The sequence below is a fragment of the Panthera uncia genome, chromosome F2 (genome assembly GCF_023721935.1).
Source record: "Panthera uncia isolate 11264 chromosome F2, Puncia_PCG_1.0, whole genome shotgun sequence".
NCBI classification, from domain to species: Eukaryota; Metazoa; Chordata; class Mammalia; order Carnivora; family Felidae; genus Panthera; species Panthera uncia.
In genome coordinates, this window is record NC_064812.1 from 14,994,536 (window position 1) to 15,004,046 (window position 9,511).

General features: G+C 51.7%; 1 long non-coding RNA gene across 1 annotated transcript; it reads left to right on the forward strand.

Moving 5' to 3' along the window:
* Positions 1 to 217: 217 nt before the first annotated feature.
* LOC125924737 (uncharacterized) lies at positions 218 to 761 on the forward strand. The gene is made up of 2 exons (XR_007458543.1): positions 218 to 493; positions 642 to 761. It is a non-coding gene; the product is annotated as an uncharacterized LOC125924737 (long non-coding RNA).
* Positions 762 to 9,511: the final 8,750 nt, after the last annotated feature.

Genomic DNA, 9,511 nt, shown 5'->3' on the forward strand with positions numbered 1-9,511 from the left:
GGGGGGGGGAGGAGGTGGAGCTGGGTCGGCGGGGGCAATGGGGGTGGCCCGAAGGCTGGGGATGCTCCGAGCTGCGCGCGCTCGGGCGCAGGTGGTGTGTCCCGAGCCGGCTGGGACGCGCGCGCACCCCCAGCCCCGGGCTGGGCAGGAGGCGGCGCGCGCCCTCCCGCAGGCCAGCGGCCCAGCTCGAGCTGCCGGGGGAGGGGGCGGAGGAAAAGTTCCCGTGACGTCAGCGTCCCGGGGAAGTGGGCGGGAGGGGCGGGGCCGCGGGGGACGAAGCGACCGCTGATTGGTGCGCGTTCCCCATTCACACCGAGCACAATGGACTATGGGCGCGCGCACCACAGTTCCCTGCACCAGCAGCTCGCTGCAGCCGGACGGTTACGTCGTTCGCTTCAGGGAACCCCCACCGCCCCGCGCCTTGAGACCTCCGATTGGAGCCGTGGGCGCCGCCCAGGCCCCGCTGCAGCCAGAGGAAGGCAGGATAGGAGAGGTGATGAATTCCAGAATCAGTCATTCACCCCCACGCGGTAGTTCCGGGGAAGACCTGTGCGTGGTAGTGGATGTGGCTTTTTTTTTTTTTTCCTTTTCCTTCCCCCTCCCAGCTCTAATCCCCAGCGTCTGTTCGCTTCCACAAATAGAACCTTCTGTTGGATGAAATAAAAGCAAACACTGGGCCTTCTGCGCTGCCTCCACCTCCACGCCCCTCCCGCGCCTGCCGCCCTCCCGGATTGCACGGAAATAGCTTCTCCAGGCTCCTGGGCCGCCCCTTCGCGGTGACTAGCAGAAAGAGCTTCCTGAGCCGGGGCCGGTGGGAAACAAAGGATGTGGGGAGCTAGCGGAAGGGGCCCACGTGGCTGCCGCCGGATTCCTGCCCCCTTCCCGGCCTCCGCACGCGGAGCAGGGTCTGGGGCCCGGTGCCAGCCCTGGTTCCGTGGTGGGCGGGTAGGGGAGTAGAAGTCATTCTGGCCACCGACTGTGATACTGCCTACACCGGGACATCCCTGCCAGGTTGTGTGCGTACATTCGTGCAACGTGATTTGGGTGAGCATGAAATGTGTGCCAGACCCTGCACCAAAAAACCTCCTTGAAAAAGGAATTTAAAATCTGTAGTTTCTCTTTCTTGAGAGATCCGGGTCAACTTGGAGTCTCTAGACGTCCGACAGAGATAACTCTTATCAGAGAGGCTCTGTTCTCACTCCTGCTAAACGCTTAATTTTCTAAAACCAGCTCGAGCCCCAAGGATAAATCCTTTTAATATTAAATCTCCATACGTTCAACAAACACTAATTAAGCATCTACTAAGGGCCAGATGCTGGGGATCAGAAGATGAAAATGCAAATAATTGCTAACATTAATAAATGCTAACAATAATTGCTAACATAATGTGTCAGGGACTGTTCTTAGCACTTTATGCATAATCCCTTCGGTTTTACAGTCAGCCTGTGGGGTTATTTTTTGTCCCATTTCAGAGAGAAAGAAACCTGCAGATTTGTAAGTTCCTTGCTGGAGTCCAGTAGGTAGTAAGTGGTGATTTCAGGCTCTGAAGCACTCATGGGGACTCATGGGAGGGATTACAATGTGTTTGGGAGAAAAGAGGACTAGGGGGGAGTCCCATCTAGAGGCAGCATTTGACCTGGGGAATGTGTGGGATTTTGAGATTGTTGCTGTGGGGGGCCGGGGGGTGGGGGGGCAGCAAGCAGCGGGTATGAATGGTGAGTAGTGGGGGACTCCAGGTGGGCTCAGTGAGGCCAAGGGGCTGCACAGGTGGTGGGAGCTGAGCCTGCAGAAGTCTTGGGGGGCTCCAGTGCCATGCTGAGGAGGTTTACTTGGTCCTGTGGCCAGGAGAGAGCCTACCTGAGGTTTTCCTTCTTTCACGTTCATTCTGTGCCAGTATTTAAGAGCCACTGAGCTGCCAGCTAGGCACCTGCATTTGGATGGCGAACACCACGTGAGCCATCAGCTTCTTCCTCCAAGGCTACTCTTCCTCATTGCACCTTCTGAGAGAAAGGCGTCCCCACCATCCACCCCACCCACCCTCCAGGGCACTCATTTCCCCTCCAATCCGCCCTTTTCCCCCATTCCCCACAGCCAGTCTCTGGGGCCACCCCAGACCTCTCAGAGCCGGCCCCTGCTCTCCCCTGTGCAGCTCCCTGGGGCTTCCCCTTGCCAACTCTTCCCAGGCTCTTGCCCACCAGCTTCCAGCCCAGTTTCCCAGTGGGAGGCCCTACCCCTGATGGGGAGGTGAGTAGCAGTTACTTCTTCCCTTTCTCTCTGCTCGGGGCACTGGCTATACTTCTGCGGCTCCAGCCCCACCTGGGCAGCCCCTCTGTATGGCTATTGGGACGTGCCACCAGATTCCGCTTCTGGACTGAAGGATTTATCCGCCCCCTCCTGCCAGGATGCCTTTTGGGACCCGTTTTTGAAAACTGCCTTGACTGAGAAGAGCTACCTTGCCTGGAGGTCTATATCCAGTGGCTGGAGTATAAAGGTCCCGCCTCCCTGCCCCAACTTGGTTGGGCTCTGAAGGGCATCCTAGCTTCAGACCTCCCATGTAGGGTCACCTGAGGCCCTCCTTGAGACTGCACTGAGCCCAGCTTTTCCCTCTGGCCAACCCTGTCCATTCCCTTCCCTTCCAAGAGCATTAGCCTCCATGTCTGAGTCTGCTCCTTGGGGACCCCAACCTTGGCACCCCTCCCTCTTCACTCCTGGCTTACTCTAGGGACTCTGGTTCCTGGGATGACACCACTTTTGTCCCTCCAGCCCTAGGGTGGCAGTAGCTTCCTGATGTTGCTGATCTCTGGGTTATCCCGCCCCCCCCCCCCACCTGTACCGTGTCGTTCTACACTTTTATAACTAATTCTCCACTGTTAACTTTCTTCATCGAACTTCCTGGCCTGTTTTGTTTCCCCGACCAGACCCTGACTCAGACAAACCCTGTACTTTGCCCACGTCCAGCCCCTCCTCTCCATTCTCACGATCTTTGTTCAGGACCTTCCCCCGGATTTCCTCAGTAAGCTGCCTGCTGGGTCACTGCTTCATCCCGTCAACAAACAGTGAGCACCCACTCTGCCAGTGCACCCATGAGGTGCTGACAGGGTGGTATGCCAAACAAAATGTGTCCCTTCCCTCCTCACTCCATTCCCTGCATACCTCTCAGAGTACTTTTTTCCTAAAATTGGAATTTGATCATATCAGGCCCAGGCCTAAGGCTTTGCAGGAACCCTCAGATGAAAGCCAGACCACAGTGTGGAAATGTAGGCCCCCTCCTTGGCCCCGCTTTCCTTCCCAGCCTCACCTTGTCTCCTTACCTCCCTTCCCCTTGTCAGCTCCTGCCAGGGTCCTAAACATGCCAGGGCAACTCGTACCTCTGCACCTTTGCCTGTGCCGTTCCTCTCAATAGAATTCCCTCCCCTTCTCCTGCCAATCTGGTGAACTCCTATTCATTCTTCAAAACACCACTCAGATTCCCCCCCCCCCCCCCCCCCCCCCCACCCAGCACCACCGTCAGATTTAAATGTCCTCCTGAGTGCTGTTGAGTGTTCCACCTAGCTTTCTCTTAAGGCTCCTTCCACTCAGCAGCAGTCCCAGAGGGCAGGGACCATGTTTTATCTGGCAGTATATCTCCGGGCCCTGGCCCAGTGCCCACTGTAAAGGAGAGGCTTCGTAAATGTCAACCAAATAAATGTACTCAAGGGCAGAGCGTCACCCACGGGGTTGGTGAGGAGGGAGAACAGGCGTTTGGGCAGATGTGGGGGCTAAGGAGCAGGGCCCAGATTTCAGAGTTCAATGTCCGGCCCTGGAAAGCGGCAGGATGTGGGCGAGTGGGGAAAGAAAAAAGGATTTAAGCTTTTGAGGCCTCCTACCTGAATGCCTGGCGGGGGATGGACATGTACACCTGGTAGGGCTGAGATCAGGTCAGCCAACGGCACGAGTGAGCTAAAGTTGTCTTGATCTCATTGCTGGGGCTTCCCCTGCTGGCAAAGTCCGGACTTAACTTCCATCAGACCTTTTTCGGATACTAATTTGAGGAAGCTCATTCTAGGGCCTCAGTTATCTTACCTGTGAAATGGCATGATAAACACCTACTTTCCCTCCCCCAGGAGGTTCTTATGGAAACAAACAGGTACCAATATGTGAAAAGTATGTTTGAGGTATGTACCCGTACACAAATGTGATTATCAAGTATGGGTATTCCTTGACTGTTCTCGAACTATGTTCCTTTAGTCAACAAATTTTCATTCATTAAAGACTTGCCATATGCCAGAACTGAAAAAGCCCTTTACTATGAAAATCCAAATTGACAAATACAAATATTTGTAAATGAGGACATAAGGTGTTAGTTAGGAAGTAATTCTTCCCATTTTATAAAATGACACCATTTTATATGACACCATTAGCAAGCTCCTTTGGTGCATTTTTTAAATAATTTTTTTAAGTTTATTTTGAGACAGAGAGCATGAACAGGGGAGGGGCAGAGAAAGAAGGAGAGAGAGGATCCCAAGCAGACTCCCCACTGTGAGTGCAGAGCCCAATGCGGGGCTGGAACTCATGAACGGTGAGACCATGATCTGAGCTGAAATCGAGAGTCGGATGCTTAACCTACTGAACCACCCAGGCGCCCCTCCTTTGGTGTATTTTTTATGTGGCTTGGTAAAAATGTAGGAACCTGGAAGCAAGAATCCCAAGAGCAGGCAAGAGCAGGCTCTGTGCTGAAAGCACAGAGCCTGATGTGGGGCTCAAACCCATGAACTGTGAGACCATGACCTGAGCTGAAATCAAGAGTCAGAAGCTGGGCCACCTGGGTGGCTCGGTGAGGCCTCTGACTTCGGCTCAGGCCATGATCTCATGGCTCGTGGGTTCGAGCCCCGGGTCGGCCTCTGTGCTGACAGCTCAGGACCTGGAACCTGCTTTGGATTCTGTGTCTCCCTCTCTCTCTGCCCCTCCCACACTCAGGCTCGCTCTCTCTCTCTCTCTCTCTCTCTCTCAGAAATAAATAAACATGTCCTAAAAAAAAAGTCAGAAGCTTAACTGACTGAGCCACCCCGGCACCCCTCCTTTGGTGTATGTCTTATGTGGCTTGGTAAAAATGTCGGAAACAAGAATCATGGCCATCCATGTGGATGTGGATGTACCCATCCCTGGCCTCAGCACGATGCTGAACTGATGCTGGGTGCTCGGGACATGTTGAACTGGGGAAAAAATTGACTTACCTCCAACTTTTCAGGAACTCACATATTACGTAGGATGGAGAAAAGCTGTATTGATTTTTCTAGACAAGTTTGGGCTTCTCATGAGCTTAGGCTTGGTTCATTTTCATTCATGCCCAGGTAAGTGCTTGGCAGCTACATTTGGAAGGTGCTAAGCATTCTGCCCACTCTCGAATGCTAGGAAATTCTTGGAGCTGAGATTCCCTGCTTCATGGTACATGAGGCTTCACAGCCACATACAGGATGCAGTATGCTCCCACCCGAAATCCTCAGCAAATGAACAACAACAAAAAAATCAGGACACATCCAAGGAAGACAATAGTGTTCAAGACGAGGTCCCAAAAGCCAGGAAAAAAATACACACTTACTGAGTTTCCTCGCTATGCTAGACCTTGACCTAGTCTCTTTGTTTAACATTCAAATTAATCTCTGCCATTAACTCCCAGTATGAATTTGGGCAAGTCACTTCCCCTCTTTGGACCTCACTTTTCTCCTTTTTTTGCACGAAGATATGAACTGGTGGTTTTCAAACTGGGTTCCTTGGAACCTGAGGGCTCCATGTTGGCACCTTAGGAAGACAACAGGAGGCCAGTGTGGGATTCCAGGCTTTATCAGATGTTCTGCATCGTGCTTCTTCTGTACGATCTTGTTTTGAGAACAGTTTTCCACTGCTTTAGAGAAAATAAGTTTGAAAATTACTGGTCCGATGATCTCTGAGGCCTCACCCATCTCTAACACTGATTCTTTTATTCACCGTCAGGAGTCACAGGCCAGGAGCTCCCAGGCCAGATCCAATCTGCGAGGCCACTGCAGGAGTGAGGCATGCCCTGTCTAATTCACCGTAGTCCTCGCTGCTCCTTTTTGTGGGACACCTGTCACCTCACACATTAGCAGCCCAGCCCCTGGAGGTCTTTGAGTTTGCTTCTGCAGAAATGCTCCCTTGACAGCCTCTCTTCCATGAGACACACACACACACACACACACACACACACACACACACACAGATAGCAGAAAAGAGAGGATCAGAACCTGGAAAACAGACAACCCCAATCTAGACAGCGTGGGATGGTCTAGTTATGATGGCTGCCCTTCTCTCTTCACAGAAGACCGCTGTGGCAGTTTTAAAATTATCACTGCTGGGCGCCTGGGTGGCTCAGTCAGTTAAGCGCCCGACTTTGGCTCAGATCATGATCTCGCAGTTTGTGAGTTCAGCCCCGCGTCGGGCTCTATGCTGACAGCTCGGAGCCTGGAGCCTGCTTCAGATTCTATGTCTCCCTCTCTCTCTGCCCTTCCCCTGCTTGCGCTCTCTCTCTCTGAAAAATAAACATTAAAAAAAATTTTTTTTTTTTAAATATCACTGCAACTTCTCTTCCACTTTTCCCCTTGAGAGGCAGGGAGTCTCAAATCTGGGCATGTTCATGACTGCTTTGACCAATCAAGTACAGCAAAAATGCCTCTCTGAGACTTCTACTAAAAGGGCAGATGTGGCACCTGCTTTGTTCACGGGGACACATGTTCACTGGAGCCCTGTGTGGCAGGTAAGAATTCTGCCCACCCTGAGGACACAGTGCTGGAGAGGCCACAGGTAGGCCTTCCAGAGACCCTTCAGAGGACAGACACGGTGGAACCTGTCCCACAGCCGTCCCAGCCCAGGTGCCAGACAGGTGAGTGAGGAAGCCATCTTGAGAATGATCCTTCAGCCCCAGCCATCCCTGCCTTCCCAGCTGAGGCGCCCAGAACGAACCCAGAACAAACAAGAGCCATCCCCACCGTGCCCTTTCTGAACTCTTGATCTACAGAATTGTTAACCCCCTTAGTTTTAGCATGGTTCGTCACACAGCAATAGATAACTGAAGCAACATTCTGGAACCATTCTGGATAAATTAGGAGGTCTATCGGGCAGGGCCCCACCAGCCCATAGGACACCTTTAGACGCTAACTAGAAAAGAGTACCCTGTCCTCTGCGTGGGTACCACCCCACACTGGGGCAGAGGGCTCAGCCAGCAGAGTGCAGCCTGGATTTCCCAATCATGTGCCCCTGCTGACCAGAGACATCTTCTTCTGTTCTGCCAGGATCAGCATGAGCTATGCTGATCGGAAGGGATGCATTTTCTAAACGCTCATAATTGCCCCATAGTCCCCTTGAGTCTCTCCCAGGATTTGCGGAGGCTCCCGTGCTCACACCTTACTATCTCTGCCTCACCAGTGAATCATCTCAACACATAAAGCATTCATTTAAAATACATATTAAAATATATATACAAATATGTATATTAAAATATTCACACGCACGCATAAACACACACATATATATCCTACAGGCTGCTTTTTCTCTTTTCTTATTAAAAAAGGTCCTACCCTGGGGCACCTGGGTGGCTCAGTCGGTTGAACATCTGACTTCAGCTCAGGTCATGATCTCACAGTCCGTGAGTTCAAGCCCCGCGTTGAGCTCTGTGCTGACGGCTCAGAGCCTGGAGCCTGTTTCAGATTCTGTGTCTCCCTCTCTCTCTGCCCCTCCCCTGCTCATACTCTGTCTCTCTCTGTCTCAAAAATAAATAAAAACATTTTAAAAAAATTTTAAAAATAAATAAAATAAAATAAAAAAGGTCCTACCCTACTGTGATCTAATCTGAGGTCTGCAGGCTATTTTGAAATAATTCATCTTGCCTCTTCGAACATACCATTTTCCCTCACTCAGCGTGAACTAGCCTGTAGTGGCAGCTGGCCAAGCTCATCTCACTTCATTCTCAAAGGAAGCCAGCTCCATGCATGGGACTGTTTGGGCTCTGGGTTTGGGTTTCCTTTTATTTCATTTTTAAAAATGTTTATTTATTTTGAGAGAGAGAATGCACACACGTGTGGAGGAGGGGCAGTGAGAGGAGGACAGGGGATCCAAAACAGGCTCTGTGCTGACAGCACAGAGCCCGATGTGGGGCTCAAACTCACAAACCCCAAGATCATGACCGGAGCTGAAGTTGGATGCTTAACCGACTGAGCCACCCAGGAGCCCCATGGGCTTTCCATTAAAAGGAAGGAAGGAAGGAAGGAAGGGGAAGGAAGGAAGAAAGAGGAAGGAAGAAAGGAAGGAAAGGAAGAAAGAAAGGAAGGAAGGAAGAAGAAAGAAAAAAAAGGAAGGAAAGGAAGAAATGAAGGAAGGAAGAAAGAAAGAAAAGAAAGAAGAAAGAAAAGAAAAGAAACAAACAAACCTCTGGATGTGTGCCTCTTCTACAGATTCCTGAGGATGAAGTGGGCTGGGGGCACAGCACTTCGGTCACCAATTGCTGTGTGCACACATCTCCACATTCAAGTTCATGAGCATTACAGAGGGTGTGAGAAGGCCCTGTCAGCAGGGTAGCAGGGAGGCCATGGGGGGTGCGCAGCTCCCCCTCATGGCTCTGGATCCCCCTGCTCTCAGCATGGAGGTTTCTTCCCCTCCGCAGTCTCAGCAGGGGCAGCTGACAAGGGGTTTGCACAGACACTACAACTCACTTTACACGAACCTGGCAGACCAAAGCCTGGCTTTCTGTGAAAGATTGCTGAGGGGTAGGTGTCCACATAGCCTGTGGGTTCAGGCAACCCCCTTCCTTGGGAGAATGTCGGCTCAGAGATCATTTGCTTTGTTGGCGAAGGGAACCCGCCTCTGCTGATGATACCCACTCTGTCACTCACCATGCTTTGCATACATTCTCTCCATCCTCACAACAGTCCTGCAAATAGATATTATCATCTCCATTTGCCAGCTGAGGAAAGAGAGGATCAGAGAAGCTGAGTAACTTGCCCAGGGTCACACAGCTAGAAAGGTGGGAGCCAAGATTCAAACCCGTGTCCGGGCATTTGTGCTCCCCTGGTTCCTTCTCTCCACCTCCTTCCTCAGGTGCTTTCCCACTTGCTCTTTCTGTCTCTTATTCCTTCTCTTTAAGAAACTACAGAGTTACGTGCCTCTGCTCAAACTATGGGGTGAGATTACATGGGGCCTCACGTGTAGGTTTGAGGGGGGTGCCTTGCATAGCTCATGTAAAACACAATTCAATGTATCAAACCTTGTTCTGAGACCTTTGAAGAACACTCCTGTTTTGTACATTGAGACGAACTTGGACTGGGACTCTGGAAGGGGTCTTTATCGATGGCCAGAGTCATTCCTCAGTGGGCCCACATTTACCCAGCTCCTGCCAGGTGCCCAGCATCGTGTTAGACATCCGAAGTATGGAGCCGCCCTGTCCCCAGTGAACTCCCAGCAGAATGGGGAAGGAGGCCGTGTTACACAGCCCTGAACACGAGCAGAATGAAGTGAATACTAGGAG